A 24,765-nucleotide genomic window follows, 5' to 3' on the forward strand; every position below is an offset into this window, starting at 1 on the left:
TTCCAGTAGGAACTCACTGATATTACACGATATTGCAGTGCCTGTGTTATTCTGATGATGCACAGATCATATACTTATGGTTGACAACATATGATAGTTTGGGTCTGACCGTGAGTTGTGCATGGAGATCCAAATGGAAATCGGGGTTAGAGTTCCGGTGCGGCACATATTTTCATTGTCATTCCATTCTACAGCTGATGTAGTCGCGAATTCATCCGATGTGCATTGACATAGTCATTGGATACGTTTTTCTCGTTTTGTTAAGTGCACAATTTTACATTTCTGAACATTTAAGACAAATTGCCAATTTTTGCACCACTTTGAAATCTTATCAAGATCTAAATGAATATTTATGCAGCTTCTTTTAGACAGCACTTTATTATAGATAACGGCATCATCTGCAAAAATCCTGATGTTACTTTTGTCTACAAGGTCATTGATATATAAAAAGTAATATATTCGAGAAGTCTCCAAAAACTAAGATTATTTTCTAGCAGCTGGGGTTCACAGTATGTAAAATTCTGTTAACGACGTCTTGTTCGCTTTTAACTGTACATTTGACTGTATGCACAACCTAATATCGTAATTTCTGCTGTGGCCATTATCAAGTGGAAATGGCACGAAGGAAACCATTCAAAGCAGAATTACATACTGATGCAGTGTTGCCAAGTCATTTTCGATCATGTCCTTACACGACATGTGAAGTTCCTACGTTCATCTTGAGTCCCAACGCACGTGAAAGAATATTCTAGGCTGACGACAAAAAGGCTAATCACGTATTGAGTAGTGTCATTTCCTCTTTATTAATTTTGTGCACCGAACGGTCAAAGGTTTCAAACAAAATATTTGAGCAGCTTTGGTGTCTTCTTCGAGCTTGACTGCGGTGCTTGTAGCAGGTTAATGCACCCACGGTGGAAGCACTGATTATTCCATTGTGAGACACTACTCCCGTGCAAATTGTATATGTGTATGTCGGATGTTCGCCTCATCCAGAGCACCACGCGTTGATTTGTCTTCTATCCATGGTTGTGGTCAGGGTTTCCTCAGCAGTGGCCATTTTCTTCCAGTCGTTGTGTTGTACTGCAACAACTGTCATGTAGACCCTTTGCTACAAATAAGTGCCGCATTTTAAAATAGTCGCGTAATGCGCATTCCCGAATCTGCGTTAGTTCCATGGGAAATTTGTACATTAGGAGACAACAGCTCATCGGCACGAGGAGCGCTAAGAAACAAACCGCCAAATTTTCCGCCCTCACGTACCCTCTCTAGACAGTGACTTTTCTTCTGCACCTCGTTTCGTCCTGGAGGTAGGCGCTTGTAGTCCAACTTTCCATAACAATGGGGGGAAAACATACAACGTTTAAAATTTACGCAATTCGGCAGCTTTTTCCTTTCTTAATTTCTTATTTTGTAATTTTTATTTCTTGGACAAAAGTACCTATGCTTTCACACATGGATCAGAAATCCGTCCCTACGTCTCTACTTTTTCGATAAAGAGTCAAAAGTCCCTACCGGTTGCCAACTATGTACTGATTCCGTAACAAGAAATAATAAAGCGGAATGCCAATTCTGTTGAACATTGAGTTCTCCCTTAAATATGATGAAATACAGAAAAAGGATGCTAATAAAGTAGAATAAAAGCAATGTACATTCACTGCATTTAAATATTACAGTTACACTAATTACAGGCTGGAACAAAAATGTCCACAGAACGCTCTGTTTCAAACGAAATTAAAACAAATATGGAATCATTTTCTGCGCCGAATATTGTTAGGACAGGGATAGGAAATTAAAAAATTATCGAAACTTATTATCATCGCCACAGGCGAAATCAAGTCACGTGAGATGCGGAAGCAGGAAGCGAGCCGTTACGCAGTAAGTGGGTCAGGCCCTGGACACCTTACGACACCGTTTACCGAGCGAGAATACGCTTTCAGCAGGGAGACTGCGACAGAAAACCAAAGGAAGCCTGAGGAGCATATTTGTTAGCTCTTAAGGCTTGCTACAAGGAACTATCTCTTACACAAAAGCAGATGGCGAGGAACTAACACAGCAGGTAACAGCCTTTTCGGTGAATATAGCAGAACAAGAACACATGAGGTCATTACGAGCCAAGCCTTGCATCGTAGCCTCACGCTAGCTCCTTTTAAATACTCCACCGTTTCAATTCTCATTGTGAGCTGATCATTGGGATCAATGACCTGCACAGTAGCAGCACTATTCCATGACTACGATACGGTTGTGAAATTATGTCTTAAATTCTCTAGCACAGTCTATGAACTAACCGAAGTTGTACTCGAGATGACGGTCTTCACTCGCTTACGCTCCTGCTGCTAGGTGCCTGCCGAAATTTAACAGCTAGGACGTTCACTATTCTTGAGGTGTGTTACCACCAGTTGCTCACTCGCATTAACTGAAAAGCTAACATGTCGACAGCAATCCTCAGCTTAGCCAAATATGGGCAGTATAAGTAATACTACACTTTGGGACTTGTTATGATTAAATAAACCTGTACAAACTATTCGTTATGCCTCAAGTAGGCACTATAATTTGCAGGAATGTTTGGAACCATACTTAAAATCATTAAAATACAGTTACGGTCGTTGTCAATGAGATTCGAAATCCGATGTTATTTGAAACTAAAGAACAGAATTAAAATATGACTCTTACTATGTAATTCGAATACAGGAAGGACTTTGTTTCCTCATACACCTGTATTTTTTCACTTTATCAACTTATCACAACACGTGACAAGCGACCCCGGTCCCTGTGAACCATCCCAGTCCAGGGGACTGTAGTCTCAAACATCTCATAACAAAAAAGGCAATGCTAATTTTATCACAATAATTATGAAGCACTTTTAATGAACATTTTTAAAAATATAGTCTACAAGTTCGTTAAATAAAAGTGCGAATATTTATATTAATGACCACGTAAAAAAATTGAAATAAGTGTGACTGCCGTACCTGGTGTCTCTTATTACCTTTTAATTTTCCGACCTGAGTGTGTGTAATTACCTTATAAGAAAACCATACATGGTTTTATAGCCAGTCGCAGAAAGTGTCCGAATAGATGCAGTGGGGCTGTAAAAAGCCTGACCATAGAGTTAGTTGCAGCGTATGAAAAAATTCGCGTCTTGAGGGAATCAAGTTGAGTATCACAAAATTTCTACAATTAGCTTGTCTCTGGGTCGAAAGATGCAGAACTTTATTACCGATGAACTACAGTTATCCGAGAACACGACAGTGAACTGGAGAAGCCTCTGCACTAAAGTACGTATTGAAATGTACTTCAACAAAAGTAAGAAACTTTTTGACGACGGTGTCATTGTTGAGATCCACGAGCCTATGTCCTAAAGAAGAAAATACGGCAGAGGGAACAGAAAGCAGGGCAGTGGTTTTCGCAGGGATCCAAATCACACAAGTGTTTTTCCAGAGTAGTTCCCGGACGTACGAAGAAGGTTCTGGTGAGTATTAGCAAGAAGTACATCCATTGAGGAATGACTCATTTCCGACACACACACACACACACACACACACACACACACACACACACACTAGTAGTATAGAAGGCGCCTGGTCGGCCATAAGGAGATCTCTTCATGACAGTTTCTTATTCGAATACGTGTGCCGCAGAAGATAACAAAAGCAGGATTTATTTATGCATTTCATGAGGAGTGCAGCAATAGAGGACAAGCCCTAGTGTGATGTGATTGTTTCAATAACCTCATGGTATTTCTGTTTTCTGGTATTCCTTCGTTGTTTGTATTTTTTAAAAATTTTTTGGAGATGTGATCCGTCTTTGTATCAGTTTGCTTTTTGTCATAGACGTTTCTCTTCCTTTTATTTACGAAGTGTCAGTGGTTTGTAATACACGGCGCTTCTTGAATACTTAAACCTGTGTACGATAAAAATAAAATCTTGTTTTGATCAATAGACAGGTCACATCTCCAAGAAAATGATATCGCTTGTGTTAAATCACTTATTAAGTGTTTTCATGCATCCGTGTTTCTCTGCGAACGTAAGTTCCATCGCTCTAGCTACACGTACAATGCTAAAGGATGTTATGAAAACTGCAATATATGTTCCGCCCGCGTTTGAAACTAAAACGTTTTTATGCACAACACAAATCAGCTCTTCCGCCATCTCACAAACCTGTCACCGCTCGCGGCAGGAGTTGCCAGCACACGCTTAACGTACGAACACTGATAGCCCTTTGTGAAGTTTTAGCATTTACGCCTTTGACAAGCACCTGAGTTCCGCCAAGAAGTGGCACCCTGAACATATGCGTCAAATCCGTTGCACCTTCCTGTGGACACGTGGCAAAATCTCACAGGCATATGTATTTAACGAATGTGCAGATTTTGACACTGTACTTGTATTTAGAGTAATCTGATTCTGCAAACCAGCCTGTCATCCATACTTCATCGAGAAAAGTCAGTGTGTTGGACATTCTCTAATTTTATAAATTTGAATTGCAGGAAAATTGGAGCATCATAATGCATTCACCTACGAAGTGCCCGTGTCAAGTGATCTGTATACTCGATCGGATGGATATTGTTTGATAAGTGTGTCGCCTAGGTGTCTGGAACGACACGTTTTCCAAACACATTAGAAATAATACCTTTTGAAAATAATTTCTAATTACAGACGAATTACAAACGTTACTTTGCATTTTTGTCAGAAAATTAAGTGCCCTTTAAATCGTGTCTCAAATATTTTGGGTACTATAGGAATGTAGTGTTATATGAAATTACGTTCTGCTTACGTACGAGTATAATTTTATAACGTGGATAAGCTTTAGTCTTTGTGTGAGTGTAGATGGTGTCTGCAATCCTCAAGGCCTGCTGCTCTTCTCGTTGTTAGAGGTAGCCGGAATCCGAACTGTTATTTTGATTCTTCTCGCTGTCAACTTTGCTGATGAAATGATACAATGCGCTGGAACTCGACCTTATAATCCTCACTTTAAGGGTTCTGTAACTCAACCGGTAAAAACGAAACGACTGTACTATCACTTTATTGTCTGACTGTCTCCTAAGACCCCATTTACTCAGGAACGGGTACAGCTATCAAGGTGATATCTTTGTCGAGCAGTAGGGTCTACGGTAGCTTTCCTCTGTACACAATGTAAGCTAAGTCACCGCTATCAAAAGATACGACTATTCATATCATGTATTTTGATATTCGCAAACTCATTCATCCAAACCTATAGGGTGCTTCCTGTTAGTCTAGAATCATGAACTTTGGCAAAATGCGAACATTGTTAAACTGTAATGAAATTTCACTACGGAACCAGCAGCGTATACGAAAGTCTGAATTCCCGGGACCGATACCTTGCCAGTATCTATATAGATAGCATGCAAAAATAGTCGAGATTCTCGATTCCCGGCGTATATGAACTATCTATAGGAATAATTAAGTTTGTGTGGAACCCTCAGAGCCACTCGCACTTTGCAAATTTTGTAAATGACTTTTCATTTCGTTGGTAAGTCATATGAAGCGCAGAGTATCATTTGTACGTGACCTCTCACGCAGTTTTGTATCCCATGATCTGACAAATATTAATCCTTATAGTTACGAAGAGACACTGAGAGGCTGACGGAAGTAACTGTTTCGATGAAAGTCTAAAAAGTGCGTATGATTTCGGTCTGATATACACTTTTTGCTCGCTAAAAATCAGTGCTTTCAGTCTTGTGTGCAAAGAATAGCATCATTGAACGTTATCAGTACATTTAAGCCATTTCATACTCAACTACACTGTAACATTTCTGCGACCTTCAAGTAAGAATGGAGCAACCAGACCACGCAAGGACAGACACATTAACAGCCGGTAGATAGACATATACACGTCTATCTACCGGCTGTCCGCGTGAATGTGAGGATTTTCAGGAGCCCAGTTCACGCAGCTGTGGAAGTTTACAGTAGCGTTCAGTTTGAACTGAGCCTCATCAGATCATAACCATTCTTGCAGACCGTTCATCCTCGCGAAGCATGCCTTCACACCACTCACATTACTCCATCCTTCGATCTGGGTTACCCTCGTTCGCAGCATGCAGCGATCCTGGAGTGTACACTTTCCGCTTTACAGCCTTCAAAATTCGCCGTATGCTTGATCGGCTTACCCCACTTTCACGCGCACTATGCTTCACAGATTTTTGACGGGACCTAGTAAAATGTTGCACTGGAAGCTAGACTTTCATGTTACATTAACTTTTTTTCGCTAGTACATATACGAGCTAAACAGAGGCGTCTGCTGGCTAACGTTGACTAAATTAATTAATTAATTTATTTATTTAGTTCTGTGGGACCAAATTAGGGAGAAGTCTCCATGGTCATGGAACGAGTCAATACATGAAATTATAACACGATAGTAAAAACAGATAAAATGAAATACAAGAAACATATTCAGGCGATAATTCGTAAGTTTAAATAAAGAAAATCAACAATGTAACACTGGAATTTGCTTAATTTTTCAGCTCTTCCAGGAGCTCCTCGACAGAATAGAAGTAGTTAGCCGTGAGGAAACTTTTCAGTTTAGACTTAAAAGCGTTTGGGCTACTGCTAAGATTTTTGAGTTCTTGTGGTAGCTTACTGAAAATGGATGCAGCAGAATAGTGCACTCCTTTCTACACAAGAGTCAAGGAGGTGCATTCCACACGCAGATTTGATTTCTGCCTAGTATTAACTGAGTTAAAGCTGCTAACTCTTGGGAATAAGCTAATATTGCTAAGAAAAGACATTAAAGAAAATATCTACTGTGAGGGCAACGTCAGAATTCCCAGACTATTGAATAGGGGTCGACAAGAGGTTCTCGAACTTACACCACATACAGCTTGAACAGCCCGTTTTTGAGCCAAAAATACCCTTTTTGAATCAGAAGAATTACCCCAAAAAATAATACCATATGACATAAGCGTATGAAAATATGCTAAGTAGACTACTATTCGTGTTGAACTGTCACTTATTTCAGATACTGCTCTGATGGTAAATAAAGCAGCATTTAGTTTCTGAACAAGATTCTAAACATGGGCTTTCCACAACAGCTTACTATCTATCCGAACGCCTAGGAACTTGAACTGTTCCGTCTCTCTTATAATATGCCCATTCTGTCTGATCAAAATATCAGTTCTTGTTGAATTGTGAGTTAGAAACTGAGTCTTACTGTGATTTAGCATCAAATTATTTTCCACAAGCCACGAACTTATTTCATGAACTACATTATTTGATAATGTTTCAATATTACACACAAGATCCTTCACTACCAAGCTGGTGTCATCAGCAAACAGAAATACCTTTGAACCACCTGTAATACTAGAAGGCATATCATTTATATAAATAAGAAACAGCAGAGGCCCCAGCACCGACCCTTGGGGAACGCCCCACTTAACAGTGCCCCATTGGGACTGAACTTCACCACCACTCTCAATATTGTGGAGAATTACCTTCTGCTTTCTGTTCTTAAAGTAAGAGGCGAACCAATTGTGTGCTACTCCCCTTACTTCATAATGGTCCAACTTCTGCAGTAATATTTTGTGGTCAACACAGTCAAAAGACTTCGTTAAATCAAAGAAAACCCCTAGCGTTCGCAACCTTTTATTTAATCCGTCCAAAACCTCACAGCGAAAAGAGAATATAGCATTTTCAGTTGTTAAACCATTTCTAAAACGAAACTGTACATTTGACAGCAAATTATGTGAATTTAAATGCTCCCGTAACCTTGTATATACAACCTTCTCAATAACTTTAGCAAACACCGATGGCATAGAAATAGGTCTTTAATTGTCAACATTATCCCTGTCTCCCTTTTTATACAGTGGCTTCACTGCCGAGTGCTTTAATCAGTCAGGAAACCGACCACTCCTAAAGGAAAAGTTACAGATATGGCTAAGTACTGGGCTAACATACATAGAACAATACTTCAGTATTCTGCTAGATACCCCGTCATATCCATGAGAGTACTTGGTCTTTAGTGATTTAATTATTAAGTCAATCTCCCTCTTGTTAGTATCGTGGAGGAGCATTTCAGGTAACAGTCTCTGAACACTTTTCTACGAGCGCTATATGATTCCCTGTTGGCACTAGGTTTCTATTTAGTTCACCTGCTATTTCAGAAAGTGATTATTAAATACTGTACACATATGCGACTTATCAGTAACACGGACATTCCCACTACGCACTGATTCTATATCCTCGACCTGTCTCTGCAGACCAGCCACTTCCTTTACGACTGACCATATGGTTTTAATTTTATCCTGAGACTTAGCTATTCCATCTGCATACCACATACTTTTTGCCTTCCTAATAACTAAGCACCTTACAAGACTGTTTGTAATGGGCTGCTGCATTTAGATTTTGACTTTCTAACGTTTTGATATAATTGCCACTTTGTTCTACAGGATATTCTTATCCCTCTAGTCAGCCACTCAGGCTGCCTTTTTGTGCTAGTACCGTGTTTTGAACGTTCTAGCGGAAAGCAACTTTCGAAGAGCACGAGAAAAGTCTTTAGGAAAGCATTATATTTATCGTCTATTGTATCAGCACTATAAACATCTTGCCACTCTTGTTCCTTGATAAGGTTTACAAATGTCTCTACAGCAACTGGATCAGCTTTCCTAAAACGTTGGTAACTATATTTTACATGTGTTGCAGCACAAAAATCTTTTAGAGTTAAAACTTGTGCATCATGATCTGACAGGCCATTCACTTTTGGCTAACAGAATGGCCTTCTAGCAACGAGGAATGACCAAAAATGTTTTCTATGGTTGTTCTACTGTTCCTTTGCAGTCTCGTTGGAAAGAATACGGTTTGCATAAGATTATGTGAATTAAGGTGGTCTACCAGCATCCTTTTCCTTGCACGATCACTTGTACAATTAATATTGAAGTCACCACATATAACTTTTTGTATTTCCTATAAAGTGAACCAAGAACCTCCTCTAGCTTTAGCAAAAATGTTGTGAAATCTGAGTCTGGGGGACCTGTAAATAACAACAGTTAGAAGTTTAACTCCACTAAATTTAACCACACCTGCACAACATTCAAACATCTTTTCAGTGCAGTACTTTGAAACATCAATTGACTCAAATGGGATACCGTTTTTTCACATTCATGGCTACTCCCCCACACCGCAAAGAGCTCCTAGAAAAGCTGCCAGCCAACCTGAAGCCTCTGAATTATCTCATTTAATAAGTGTTCAGATATACCAATAATTTCAGAGTTAACATCCATAAGCAGTTCACTAACTTTATCTCTAATACCTTGTATATTTTGATGAAATATACTAATTCCCCATTACTCGGATACTTAAGCTTTGTCGAAAGTGGTTTCTTTGTTAGACTTCCCTTAAGCAGGAATACCTATCAGCTGACTTCAATCTAAAAAAGGTGCAGCTCTAACACCCACTAGTACAGGAATTTTCCCGTGAGTGATCCCACCACCCCCACTAATGCTGTCACATATAAGCTTTGCCAACCTCCCCTTTCCATACCTGCTGAGGTGCAGGCCATGTCTAGTGAAACCCGTCCTGCTGACCGACTCCGACACCACTGAAATGTGACTCATGACTTCTGCCATCAGCGCACCCCCAAGTCTCATGTTATTACGCTTGGCGGCTGTATTAAGATGAGGCCGATCGTGACGCTGAAACAGTTCCACAAAATGCACATTCGTGTTGCCAATCTGAGTGGCTATCTTTTCCAGGTCACCATCTATGTCATACTCCCAATCCCTACCAATACTATTACCAGCCCCACCCACAATCACTACCTGATCCTCTTTAGTAAAATCCCTAAATAGCCCCCCTATGTTAACAATCACCTCAGCCAATCCTGCATTAGGCTTCACAATGCTGGTGACCTGGTACTCACTCCCCAACACTTCCTGCAACTGCTGGCCTACACCTCTACCATGAGAACTACCTAACAGCAGAACCTCCATTCTCTTACACTTTGCAACTGTCCTAGCCACCGTAACTGCTGAGGTCTGCTGCATACTTCCTACACCTACAGCTACTAGAGATACCTCTCCACTAGACTGTCATATCTATTGCAAACACCAATAGTGAAACTATCTGAAAATCTCCTCCTAGCAGATCTCTTGCCAACAGCCAGCTCCCATTCCCCAACCCCCTTCTCCCTCCTCGTCGTATCTAGCTGCTCCTGTGCGTTTTTCAACTGCACCTGAGGGGCACAGACCTTACGCTCCTGCTCCTCTATCAACTTACTCTTGCTACATAACCTGCAGTTCCAGGAGATGATCTCACAAGAATGCCCACTGGCTTCCCCACTGCATTCCCTCCCAGTGAAAATACTTCGAAAAAGTCTCACACCGCAATCTACTACTCACGAATCTACGGCAAAGCCCACACTTCTCACTCATGGTAAAATTTTACAGTTATTGAAACAAGAAAACTACTTTATCTAAGTTCCGCTAGTACAATAAGATGTTAAAAAACTGACTACAATAATCACAATGATTCGCGTTTCTTTATGTCACAATGGTATCCAAAACCAACAACGATTGTTTCAACATAGGGAAATATTTCATTCGACTTTTAACCATTACTAGTTTTTCCAGTTCGTCATTTTTAATTTTTTTCGTTTCTTTCGGAAGTCGAGGGCACGTCAAATTTAAAGGAGCTGGAGGCAGTGTCCCGATAGCCCTTGCCGCAACTTTGGCAGGCTGCGCTCAAATTCACGGAGGGCAGTGGTCATAACATTTCGGCTCGTCAGCGCATTTAGAGCTACAGTGATTCTTACAGAAACAATTGTGGCGCTCCGCATACTAATGAACGTGGTAAGCGTTAACATGTTTGAGGCATACCTGCAGAGCCGCACAGCTGCAGGAGTGTGCAACCAGCCAGCGACACAAACCGCTCCCCGAGAAGACAGGAGGGAGGCTGACTGACTGACTGACTGACCAAGTGCCCGCGGCCAGGTCCAGTGCGCCAGACGGCAGACACGCCCCCAAGGGCAGCGTGACGCGCTGCCGGCGACCCGTGAGAGGCGCCGGCGAGCCTCCGTCAAGATGTTGACCGGCGCCGGTAGAAAAAGAGATAATATTACGAAACCTCTGGCCCCACCGAGAGCTGCTCATTGCCACTTCCAAGGACTACTGTCAGATTCTCAAATAGGAAGCTGCAACCAGCTCCGATAAACTTCTCTAAAGCGAGAGCCTTTGACTGCCATTTTTTTACCGTGGAAGACAAGACGGTTTCATTTAATGCCATAGTCAGAAGGTGAAACATGAAAAAGTTCCCGCCGATTCGTTTTCCAAAGCGGGGAAAGGTGGGACGTGCAGGGGTATTCATATGGTTTCAGGAAAAAAGTAAATGACGTAAGGAAAACACGCGCGTCAGTGGACATACTATCTCTCCGAGTTTGTAACTCACATTGCAGGTATTCAATATGGACAGAGTTTGTGACAAGACGAACATGAAAATGTTCGTGCAATGCATTGATAAGAAAATTGTCCGAGTAGGCGCGACAACAGCGCGCAGCACAAGTGTGTTCATTTGGTTGCCTACATACAGGTTCCAACTATTTCGATGCAACAGTACGGAGCAGAGAGTTAACAATGAAACAAATTATTGCAACCTACAGGTGCAAGCTGTAATTGTAAAGACTATTACCAGGCTTCCCTTTACCAGTAGGGCTCTGATACATCGCTGTAACATGCAGAAAATTCCCACTGGTTCACTGATGAATTGTGGGACACGTGCGTCCCATTGTTAGTCTAACAAGGGGACCCTCCATACTGTAAAGCACGGATTTTGATGCGCTTCAGATATGTTGTAGAGGCACTTACCTTAGTACCTGGCTATCTGGTTTCTTAGCGACGGGCCTTGGTTTTTGAGAAAATCGATTTTGAAGTTCATTGCGCGCTTTGTATATCCATAACATTACATGTATTCCGAGCAAGTCAGCGTAGCGCAGCGGTAAAGGATCACGGCTACCGCGCTAGAGGTACCGTCTTCGAGTCCTACTCGCGTATTTTTTTTTATGTATGCAAGAACCATCCGGAAAATTTAGTCCTAACGTTCAAAAACGAGTAGACGAATTAACTGGGAAATACAGAAATGTAGTCGTGTCCTGCACGAAATCCGGGAAGTTCACGAAACTTGTGTACGAAGAATTTTTGCGTTCTGTTATTCTTCCGTTCGTGGACAGAAAAAATATTTTTACATTATCAATTCGTGGGGAGGGCAATCCGAATAAACTTTATACTATTATCTATTCACTGATGAAAGGAAAGCGAGCACCTGCACCCTAAAAGTGGTCCCATCGAAGTGCACTCCTTATTGTCAGCCCTGCAATGTCTATTTTTACCGACAGGTGAAAATCTTCGCGAAAATTATTCAGAATTCTCCCGACTTGAGAAAAGACAGAGGTCGTTTCTAGGGAAGATTCGATAAAATTACATTCGCTAATCCTACATCAATTCAGTGCACCTAATTTTGAAAGCACGATTAGATACGCATGGTTCGCATCGAAATTAGTGGATGAAAGAGAAATATTTTTGAATGCTAAAGAACTGTGTTTCCCGGTATCGCTCACGAAGAAACCGTGCGCCTGCAAGACGGTTGCCTTCATAAAATTCGCGTGGTGCTGCGAAAATTTGTGCTTCGATTGTTTCTATGACAAGTATCACCCAAAATATTGTTCTGGCGCATTAAGCAATGTGGGTGATGAAAAATAAGATTTTGTAATATTGTATGACAGAAAAAATTAATAACTGAATATATCTTTATAATTTCGCACACCTTACACTGTTTATGTTCTTTGAAATAAAAATTGAAAAATACGGCCGATTTTGAAAAAGTACTCCAGCAGTATTCGAACACGGTACTTACAGCACGGTAGCTGTGAGCCTTTTCGCTGCGCTACCCTGACTTGCTCGGATCATATGTAATGTTACGGGTATAGACAGCACGCAATGAACTTCAAAATCGATTTTCTCAAAAACCAAGGCCCGTCGCTAAAAAACCGGATGGCCAGGTACTCAGCGTAAGTGGCTCTACAACATATTTGAAGCGCATCAAAGTCAGTGATTTACAATATGGAGGGTCCCCTTGTAAGGGTAAATAGTCAACTAACCATAATCATTAACACAGTTTGACAAACTAATCTGCACTAAATCTAAGATTCGCAGTAGAATTGTGGAGTCGTTTGGGACTATTCGTCATTTAACATTTTATTCATCCTCTGGAAGCCACTTTACGGTACGCGTCGGTGAGTACTTCGTGTACTACTACTGCTACGTTGCCTCCTTCCTGTTCCAGTCACGAATGGCGTAAGAAGGCTTTCTGGTAACCTCAGTGTGAGCTAGTAACCACACCGTCCAGTCAATGCGACCACCGCCTCCGACGTCAACCTCAACAACCACTCACAGATGGCGATGGAGAGCATATACAACATGTGTGTGTGTGTGTGTGTGTGTGTGTGTGTGTGTGTGTGTGTGTGTGTGTGTGTGTGTGTGTGTGTGTGTGTGGGGGGGGGGGGGGGGAGGGGGGGGGGGAGGCACAACAGAGCAGTTGTCGTAATGCGGAAATGGAGCGATTTGACGTCCGAAATGGCATCATTGGCTTTTAGGTCAAGGCGGATGCATTTCCGAAATGGATAAGTCTGTATGTAAATCGTTCACGTCTCGCCGGCGAAAAATATACAATACATTGCCCTATTCAAAACTGGTACCGAGGCAACTGCGGTGCACCACGTGCCATAGATGACAGGCGTGAGGTCCAACAGACGTCCAACTGTTGAGCAAATGACGGCAGAGAGGAACGGAGGAGCTGCCAATAGTATCTCCCATCACCCGTTCAGCGAACGTTGCTGCCTCTGCAGCAGGCATCTGGTTCATTCACACATGCTGACTGCTGTTCACCAGCGACGAAGGCTAGAATTTGCACGCCTGTATCTCAGCTGGATGTCCAGTGAGTGGCGATAGCGGACCTTTTCAGATGAATCACGTTTTATGAGCCGGCGTGGAAAGGGTGACAGCAAACTCCCTCGAACAATCGTCAAAAGGGTCTAGGCCGCAGATCATTCCCTGGATGGTATCGTTCTGGAAGCTCACAACGTATCAACGCAAGTATGCATCTGTTCTTGGGGACCATGTCCACCCCTACACGCAGTTCTCTCTCGGCACGATGGCAACTACCAGCAGTACAATGCAAGGTGTCAAAGTTTGCACTATACGTGCGTAATCCGAAGGTTACCAGAATGAGTTTGCCGTACTCCCTCGGCCAGCAAACTCCGCGGATCGAGAATCTGCGGGTCCACTCGATCGGGCTGTACGTGCCATGGCAAGGATCCTCATCGAGAAATCTAGAGCAGTTATCAGCGGCGCTACATTGGCTTATCTCCACATCCCTGTCTGTACCTTCCACAAACTCATTGGATCTTTCTGCATGTCTCTCAGTGGTCCTCGATGCGAAATGTGGTTATTCACGCTTTTGACGGGTGGCCACAATGTGATCTCAGTGTGTACGTAGATACTTAGTGACGTGACAAGTTGCGGCGACTGTTGGGAAATCATACAGTCTAATCGTAATAGGGATTTCTGCCTATTTAACCGCAGTACGTAACGTTTATGTTGAGCATCAACTGCCAGTCCCTCCACTAAGCGTCAATTCTCTGCAGCTCTTCCTGTATTTCGCAAAAATTATCTGGCGTTGCGATTTCTGTTCATAACAGCCTCAACAAACAAGTTCTGGGATCTTCCGACGTCATCCGCTGAGGCCTATTTCTTTTAGATATGAGTATCTCTCCAGAAGGATGAGATGTTTTGTTGAACTTTCTTCAGAATCAGTCTGATCTTTCATACGCACGTATTTTGTTCACTAGGTGGCAATGTGGAACTGTGTCTAACGCTTTCTGGAAGTGAACGAACACAGTATCAACATGGGCGCAATATCTGCCGCCTTTTGGGTCTCTTAGACGAACAAAGCGAGCCCGATTTCACAATACCTTTGTCTGCAAAATCCATGTTGATTCCTACAGAGAGCCTTTTCTATTTCTAGGAATGGCACAAGTGAGCATGAAAAGTGTTCCAAAATTCTACACACTGTCGTCGGCGATACAGGGGCCTAAGTTGCGCTCGTTGCTCGATAACCCCTCTTCGAAATCAAGCTAAGGCCTGCGCCTTTTTCCAATCACTAGGAATGCTACGCTCATCAGGGACTTAGGCCACGAGAATCGTCGGGTGTGTAGAATCATACTGATGTCCCATCGGATTCAGTGGCCTTTCCTCTACTCAGCGATTTCCGTTGCTTTTCTGTCTCCCCGTTACCTATTTCGGTATCTTATTTTGACATTCGTGCGACGATTTAAAAGAGCAAACGCAGTACGATCTTCCTCAATGACAATTTTGGAAAAAGGTGTTCCGTATTTCGGCCTTCCCTCTGTCATATGAAATTAGATGACGGTCAATGTCTGTGTGTGTGTGTGTGTGTGTGTGTGTGTGTGTGTGTGTGTGTGTGTGTGTGTGTGTATATATATACAAATGCCTTTGATCCTGCTACTGACCTAAAATTTGTCACGATTTTCTGTCAACTCCGTACTCTGAACGCTTCGCCTCGCGAATCGCTCTCCTTACACTAATTTCGGCTTCGTTCAGTTTTGTTTTACTCGTATATGATGCTTTGGCTACATTAAAACTGTAGTAAAGTCTCCATTGCTCTCAGAGCAGCTTTCTAATGGCTATCTAACCACGGTGGGGTTTCCCACACAAAAATTTGCTCGGCATGTACTTCTCAAAAAGGGTATTGTACTATACTCTAGCCATTAGTGCTATACATTTTTAACCTCTGGTGAACGTTTGAAGTCGATTGCTCGGTTGATCTGAAGGCTGTCTTTTCGCACTTACCGAACAGAATTATGCTATCTTTCCTTACATTCCTATTAATGTTTGTAAAGGTGCATAACGGCTTATGGTGACCGATTCGCTGCTCTATCCTCAGTGAGTCAAAGTTGTGGCCCCGTTTGTAAGGAGGAGATGTTGCCCTCAGGGGTCAGTTCATTCATTAACGCTCCAAGTAATTTTCGGGTGAGAGATTCAGAACTATTTCAGACTATTCCCTGTCCTAACGATTTTCTCTAATCACGCTGGTCTCCCATTATACAGCTGGTAAATTTAAATCTCCATCTAATAGTGTAATAAACAGAAAATGTTAGCACAGCCTTAAGCGAGTTTCCCCTGAAGAGTTTAGGCGCTGCTGCTCTTGAGGGAATGGGCCTATAAAAGCATTAGATTACCAAGTTTGTTCCAGCTGCAATACCTAACCTTATCTAACTATTTCGCTTTCGGAATCTCTAAGAACCTCACAAGACATATACGGTTATAACCACGCCTCTACCAACTGTGCCAACCTACCTTAGCTATGTACAGTTCAGTCGAAATAAGTTATAAAATGTTATTGCTGTTAACGTCTGCTTTTAACCAGTTTTGTATTGCTAGTACTATGTGAGTTATTACTGCTCGTAAGTGAAACCCATTCAAGATCCTTTTCATGGAGCTCGGTGGTCGTAGTGGGGCGGAGGAGAGGGTGGGTGGAGAAGAGCTGTTGATCCCATGTTCGTCTGACCACGCTAACATTTATTGAGCGTATCAAATGGAAAGAAAATATTTGCTCGGGCGGAACCTTATACGGGAGGAGATTGTGTCGACCGGTGTAACGCTGTAGGAGGAGCATCTAGGGAAACAACGGAGTGTTGACGCGGTCATCCATGCGAGTAAACCTAGTACTATTGAGCTGAGATGGCTGGTTCGCTGCATCCAGATTTTCTTAGTAGTTTCGCTGATGGAGTATGTTTTCCGTTTCCATTTGGACAGGAAAGAAAGATACCTAAATCTGCAAGCAGCATCTCAGTTGTTCCCACTGATTGTTCCTGTGAGATTGCGCTTTGTTTTGCAGCCGAGAGCCCTAAGTTCGCGACTTTTCCTCTGCCAGTCACCAGATTAACTGACCTGTATTCATCCTGAAATAGAAAGTAACGAACCAGTGCCCCTTTCCATTAACTTTGCCGTAAAATGTAAACGAGGTGGATCACTTTAAGCTATTCTGTACCCAAACCTGACAATACAACAGACTGATTTGATTTTTCTGTAATGAGCTCTATTTAACCCTACACGCAATCTGCTGACTAGGCAAAGATAATAGGCTATTTACCTAAGTTAGAAATATGGTTCAGATTGTTATTCAGATTATATTAAAATAGTATTTACGGCCAATATTCTCACAAAATGTTATTTTTATGTGATTAAAGGTTAAAAATCATTTAGTATCAAGATTTAGTCATGATCGATAACGGTCTGTTATTGGCTGAAGCTCTAGTGACGTTGCAGACTAGGAATAAGACGAAACTATACGTGTGTTGTAAGCGTTAACCGAGGTTACGAGGTTTTTCTGTAAACAGTTTACCTGTTTACTGAACGAAAACTCAATTACAGCTTTTAAGTAACAAGATGATGAGAGTGGGAACCTCGCAAAAGTTGATGTGTTTATGCTTCACCCACTTAGAGCAGCGATACGTGCTAGAACTGACATTCTTTTCCCTGCTCATACATCATTAAACTCACTCAAAACCAAGGATTTTTAGAACTTTTTCAAATGGATCCGTATATTATACTAGACTGCCACCTATCAGTCGTAAGCTACCACCCAAAGCACAATATAATTAGTCTTGGCAAATCTTAGAGCTCATTTCCTTTGTAGAACATGTTCAGCTGAGTATACTTAAGTAGGCGCTTTGTGGCGCAACGGGTAGCGCCTTATATTTTTTAAAGTTTTACACGAAATACGAAAATAGCGCTAGCAAGATCTGATTGTAGCAGTTGTTCCATTGTGGGATCTTTTTGGAAAGCATTGCTGATAGTGAAGATATCACCGTATGCCCACAGTACGAGGTGTAGCACGACGAGGTTTTCTATACGGAGAGATGAAGTGTGTACGCAATTAAGACAAGCTAAGGGCTGTGATGTCTGAGTGTACACTGACGTCACAGTCTGATTGGGACTTACTTCATCTTTATGTAAGGTGATGAAAGTTGCAAAGTTTGCGCAATAAGGATCTTAGATGGACAGTATCAATACAAACATTGTTTCTAGTAAAGTAAAGAAGTGTGTGGTCTATCTATAAAATATGTTTTTGAATGTGACGCGTGTGAACAGCGGTTGCGAATGGCAGCGCTTGTAGGCAGCAAAGAGAAAACAATATTCTGTTTCTGATCCGTGAGACGAAGTTTTATACTCTTAGTTGTCATTTGGTTTTCATATACGAGGACTGTCGAGGCGTTTTACAATTGACTTAAAATATTCTTTCGGGTTGCATGCGAACCAGTGATCTAAGAGCTCTAAAGCGCATCGTATCACTCTTCTCGACTTGTCATCGAGGACCCATCTCTACTGACGAACTGTTTTTGCTCCTAAATTCCTTGGTGTTTTGGACATTTTGTGTAGCAGGTTATATATATTTACTAAACCAGTGTGGAACTGCATTTTTATAATTGGAGAATGTTCTCGGTATGTAGACGAGACTGATGTGTAATTATATTCTTTGAGCTATGTTATTTTTATTATTCAGGTAATGTACCTTGTGTATGATCGTTTTACGATTATGGAGATCATTTCATTATCGTTATTTCATCCGCACACTGTAAATATGAGAATCTGAGGATGCCAAGTAGTTGCTGTAGAAATTGGTCATTGAATAAACTATTTAATATCAAGCGAACTTTAATTTCAGTATTATAAATTTGAAAATTAGATCGCCCTAACGACGTATGTCAATCAGGAAATACTCTGCCATATTCGCTGCAAACAGCAGTTTGATCTCCGTTACATAACCCGTACATGATACGATTTCGCACTCCATTTGTAAATACTTGTATGTTTAAACGATACATTAGAATTTGCCAACCAATCACAGCAACAGCCGAAAACTAAGGAGGCTGCGGGTTTCCTCACTCCATAGGACGTTCTGGGGATGGTGGTGACATTGTTTTCAGCGGAGCCACTCGGTAATGGCCCGAGGTAAGCAAATGCGATGCCATCTTTCTGAAGCGACTGATCCTACTTAGTTCAAATATGTATACTGGCAAGCTGTGGCTAGAGCTGATGCAGCAGTCGCAGGATGTTAGTCCTCTTGTTAAGATGTGACTTGGAAAGAACTTTCTTGTCGTTAGTCGCACCTGAAGTACTTAACTTCGTCCGAGCAAGGAAGTTCGATGTTTCCTGTCTGTTGTCGATCTCTTAGATCGCGACGACACCTGGTCAGCATGATAACTTCAGTCCTCTCAGCGTTCAATGAATGTGGCTGGCCGTTGGCAACTTCTCTGTTATGTAGAGTTGAATGAAGCCGCTAAATTGCTGCGTTGATGCGTCGGCTGCTGGTCAGAATCGCCGTATCATGTGCTAACTGTGACAGGACCACTTCGACGAGCATTGGTAAATCGTTTAAGTATAAAGAGCAAAGCTAACAGGACAGATCCATGAAGGATTCATGACATCTTGCGTGCTGGAACGTTGACCTATTTTAACGAAGCAACGGCGGTCTTTCAGATAACTGTAAGCATGACAAACATTTTCCGGAGACACTATTCTGCTAGGTTCTACATCTTCTGCTGATGTTGCAGACACTGGTGCTTTCACATTTTCACCTTCAACTGGTGGCTCCTCATTAAATTACCTCGTCGTTATTTTAACAAATTAGGTCAACTAAGAGGACATTGCTATGCCTTCGTGTGCGCCATCGTTATCACGTTTTGCTGGTAAACATCCTTCAACTTTGTATCATCAGAGATATTCGTTCTGACTGATGCAATTTTCAAGGAGTTACTGTGTAATTAATCTGAATTATCAGCCGCTGTTGAAGGAAGGCGCGACATAGGAAATGACGCTTGACGCTCGGCTATTGCCTCATTATTACAAGAGCAGATAATTGTATGCTGATACCAGCGTGACGTAAGGTGACGTCAGAGCAGCGGAGTAAACAGATGCGCGGCAGGCCGGCGCCAGGAAGTGGACAGCTGGACCTGGACGAGGGTCGTGCCACCTGTGGAGCGCTGCGGCCTCGGGCACTCGAGTCTTGTACTATACTTACGTTCGTACTCCCTCCCACCTCTCCACTTCATAGCAGTTCGATTGCTCTCTGAAAAGTCTTAAGAACTCATAATGGACCGGATTAACAGTCTAAACAGTACATACTTTATTTTCGGCAGTCAAATACTACACTAAGACAAAAATCACGCACCACGAAGTAATTATCCGAATGGGACGGAAATCGGTAGATGTGATTTACATGTACAGACAAAGAAATGATTACAATTTCAGAAAAAATTTATAATTTATGCAAGAGAAAGAGCTTCATAAGTTTAGCAAGTCAGTAACGTGTTGGTCCACCTCTAGCTCCTATGCAAGCAGTTATTCGGCTTGGCGTTGATTGATAGTGTTGGCTGTCGTCCTGAGGGATATCATGCCAAATTGCCCAATGGCGCGTGAGGTCGTCAAAATCCTGAGCCGGTTAGAGGGCACTGTCCATGGTAATCCAAACGTTCTCAATTGGGAAGACATCAGGCGACCTTACTGGCCGTGGGAGGGTTTTGGCAAGAGCGAAGACAGTCGGCAGCAACTCGCGCTCAGTGCGGTCGGGAATTATCTTGTTGAAATTTAAGCCCGGGATGGCCTGCCATGGAGGGTGACAAAACGGGGCGTATAACATCGTTGATACACGTCTATGCTTTAAGGGTGCCGCGGTCGACAGAAAGGTCCTGCTATGAAACGAATTGATATCCCTGACCATCACTCCCAGTTGTCAGGCCGCATAATGGGCAGCAGTCACGTTGGTATCCCACCGCTGCCCAGGGCATCTCCAGACACGTTTTCGGACTGGAATCTCATTGACTGGTGTATAATTGTCTTCTGTTCCCTGAAATGTACACATTCTCAGTGTTTCCCCATCTCTGGTTGATGTAATGACCAGCGAGATAAATTAAGTGCTATGCCCCGAGCATGGTTTAAATTTAAAAGTCCTTCACTGTTTATCGAAATAAAGTTAAATATGTCGTGTCTATTGTTCTGGACGTCAAAGATCGGACATAATTTTGATCCTCCAGCCGTTATGTATTAAGAGACAAGGGAATTAAAGACATTTGCTGCCAATCGGCATTGATTTGTATCAGTGGGGCACGTTTAAAATTTGTGCGTCTGGGACTCGAACCCAGTTCTCCTGCTTACTAGGCAGATGCGCTGACCACTACACTATCTGGACACAGTGGTCATCACAACCGCACAGACTGCCCTGGCACAAATCCCGTAGTACCATGTGTCTCAACTTATACCACACACTACTGATGTAGTTCCCCTGCTCAATGTCCACTGGCAGCTAATGCCTAATTCCTTTGGGTCTTGAAATAAAGATGTTTGAATACGTAAGATCATTGTAATACGCTGTCCCAGTAACTTAAGTGTGCACCACAATACTGGTCGTCTTGCATTTGATGGTATCATACTTTTGGTTCGGCAATGAATTTTTCTTTTACTAAGTTCTCGCTGGTCATTACATCCACCAGAACTGGGAAACGCTAAGACAATGTGCATGCCAGGAAAAAACACTATCGGCTCTGAAAGACGTAAGTGTATTAAATGGCGTAGCGGGCGGCAGTAAATAATGGCCGCGGACTAACAATACGAGTTCACAGTACGGTTAGAGCCCAAACAGAACATGTAAAAGCACAGTTCGCAGCACATTAAAAAGATTAAGGGGTAGGTTCGTCGAAATATGTGCATAAAATGGGAACAGCAGTTCGGCTGTATACCGGGACACACTCCATTAACCGGTCACACCGACAAAAACAGATTACGACTTCCAAATTTCCCGCTGATACACTTCTCCATGGTTTTGTCGGTCCGCCGTAGTGTGTATACAAGCACTCTCCAGAAATCAGGATCGAATAATTACTGCCCTACCGAACCATCCACGCTGTTTTGAAGAAAGACGTTTCAGAACTCCTGTTTATAAGCTCTGATTTCTTTAAATTTATCATTTTCCTGTCACTACGCGAGATTTATGTTTAAGTAATAGAACTATGTTTGACCTTTTCTGTGACACGACTAAGAACGCATCCAGTATAAATCATCTAAAGTGAGCATGGCCGTGAGAGAGGGGGAGAATATTGCTTTGTGGCATTCTCCGAGCCTGTAGATATGAATTTTTATAGAAGCAGATGTCCAATATGGCTTGTAATTCAGGTAGGGGTAAAACTAACGCGTTCTTTGATAGTGTTTCTGGAAGACGCGTTCGAACAGTGTCTAATTTGTATTATGAATTGATCACTGTATCCGATGCTTAGCGGGTGTACTGTGTTCCCCTAAGCTGAAGATAGCTTCATGTAGTAGTCAGATTTATCTTAACGATCTCCTCGTTCGGCATGTCACGGGGCAAATAGTAGCGTGATAAGTCCTGCCGTGAGGCAGAACTCGACAGAGGTTTGCAATTAGGGTCAGGAGATAACCAATGGAAATATTCTAATCTTAGGCAAATACTACTGAATCGACTGCTAAAGCACTGACTCGCTGGGACGTCAGTGTTTGGGACTCTGAAAATGGGCAGGATATTTATTAACACTCTTTGAGGGTAGTCTCTGTATCCTCGGAGACAATTTACTGGTGAACATTTGCGGCGGCTTTTTAAGACAAGTTGTGATTCGTAGAGGGATCAGGTAAATCAAAAGTGTTGGTTGTTACCTGCAGCAACGCCCGAAACATTTGTTCGCATTAGCATAATTTGGAGTATTTAGCTATATCTGACAACGGGTGCCGAAGCCTAACCTCACGTAAGACTGACAGCACACGATAATTCAAATTGCAGAATCTCAGTACGTACGCAACAGCATTTTGCTAACAACGTCTTCAGTTTCCTTAGACCATAACGCCTGTTTTGAAGTTTAACTAGTCCGATCGATAGTAACGTCTTTTCTTCAAATTTCTTCCTAGCATTTATTCTACGTACCCAATATGATCTATAGCAAATATCACATAGTGATCTTGGTGTCCCAAATTTCCTTCCGCTGTCTCACTTGACGGTATTTCCGATTTCTGAAGGCAAATGTGTGTGTTTAGCGCAAGCATCTGTTATGCGATTCAGTGGCAGTCTCTTGTTGACAGAGGAACCGGAGATATTCGACGACGAACGTGACGAGTTTTGTTAATTTGGAAGTAAACTTTATTGTTTGAGTCTAGATGAAATGTTTTAATTTGATATGACTATTTGTACTTTTTCTTAGTTTCCTAAAACATCTGAGATTGCAAGGACGTTACAAGCACCCAATGTAGAGGATAAGCGGAAACAATCGAGTTTCTTAATTTGGGTCCAATGGTCGAATCTAAGTGCTAACTGCTAAAAAAACTTATCAGTGGTGTCAGCTGTGACTATCATTGGCTCGGGGTCAGTGCAAGGCTTGTGACCCGTACCAGAATTATTTTGCGAGTGGAGGATTAAAAAGCTAATTATAGACCAGAATTTCATGTTGCTTTCACTGATCGGTGAAATGGCGCGTATCAGAATCAATGACGCACATGGGCGACTGAATTGGGCATTAGTTCACGGCGAGAAGAGATAAAGGATTATTACAAATTTGTTAAAGTTTCGAAAGCTCGTCCGCGTTCCGCAACGTTCGCACAATACTGAGAGTTATAGCTGCACTGTATTTGTAAAAGCCATTTCGATGTTGCACAGAGCCTATAATGCCCATCTTACTACGTTGACGATATACTCACTTCCCGTACCGTCGAAATGTGTCAATTCTCTCAGCCACCAGCAAACATTCAGCTTTGGGGAGCGAACTTTACAGAAATGATAAATTCTGTCTGTACTGTAGGCCACTTGTCTTAAAAGTTTGTGCCAGATGAAATGGCGGGGGCTGCAAAAAAGAGCACATCAATGACAACGTTACAAAATTACTACAAAAGCATTCAAGTCTGGAGAACTTTCGAAGTAAATCGAACCCGTGCTGTTAATACATGGAGAGGGTAGTTTTGTGGGAGGAGACCAGACAGCGAGGTCATCGGTCTCATCGGATTAGGGAAGGGTGGGGAAGGAAGTCGGCAGTGCCCTTTGAAAGGAACAATCCCGGCATTTGCCTGGAGCGATTTAGGGAAATCACGGAAAACCTGAATCAGGATGGCCGGACGCGGGATTGAACCGTCGTCCCTCCGAATGCGAGTCCAGTGTGTTAACCACTGCGCCACCTCGCTCGGTATACCTGGAGAAAGTCAGAATAAGCTTAAGCACCTCAATTTGAGAAGCGTCCAACGAATTCGAAAACAAGAGCTTATCTAACGATTTAAAAAAAAAAGTAAATCTGTCATTACGTAATGGTCATCTTGAAACGTCCCCTTTGAACAATTATACATGACTGTGCTTAACCTGACACACAATATTTTGTTAGCGCAACGCAATCTGACTTTCAAAAATCCCTACAAAAGAATGGCCCTGACTAACATTAATCTATACCTTTCACAAATCACTTACCTCACAAAAATCTTCGCTGCTCAAGCTACTGCAATACAGCAAGCGCCACTACTGCCAACTAAATAAAAGATTCAAACTATGGAAGGCACTAACTACTGATAGGGATAGTTAGCAAATGAAAGATATTAAAAGAGAACAAACAATGTATTTACCTTGATATCATCATATATAAATATAGCAGTTCATGACAAATTTCAAAACTCCGCCATCTCTCTCCCCACATCCACCACTGCTGACGGCT

The 24,765-nt window shown here is 42.2% G+C and overlaps 1 protein-coding gene across 2 annotated transcripts in view; it reads right to left on the reverse strand.

Annotated features, from left to right (window-relative positions):
- Nucleotides 1–24,765, reverse strand: part of LOC126457279 (MFS-type transporter SLC18B1-like) — a 126,444-nt gene that overhangs the window by 53,293 nt on the left and 48,386 nt on the right. Inside the window, exon 1 of one of the 2 annotated variants that reach the window (XM_050093445.1) lies at nt 10,820–10,925. The exons of the other annotated variant lie outside the window; for it this stretch is intronic. The gene's annotated coding sequence lies outside the window, so the exon portion shown is untranslated. Of the gene's footprint in view, nt 1–10,819; nt 10,926–24,765 lie in introns of those variants that run through there. 2 annotated transcript variants of the gene reach the window in all.

The sequence above is a fragment of the Schistocerca serialis genome, chromosome 2, assembly GCF_023864345.2.
Source record: "Schistocerca serialis cubense isolate TAMUIC-IGC-003099 chromosome 2, iqSchSeri2.2, whole genome shotgun sequence".
Classification (NCBI taxonomy): Eukaryota; Metazoa; Arthropoda; class Insecta; order Orthoptera; family Acrididae; genus Schistocerca; species Schistocerca serialis.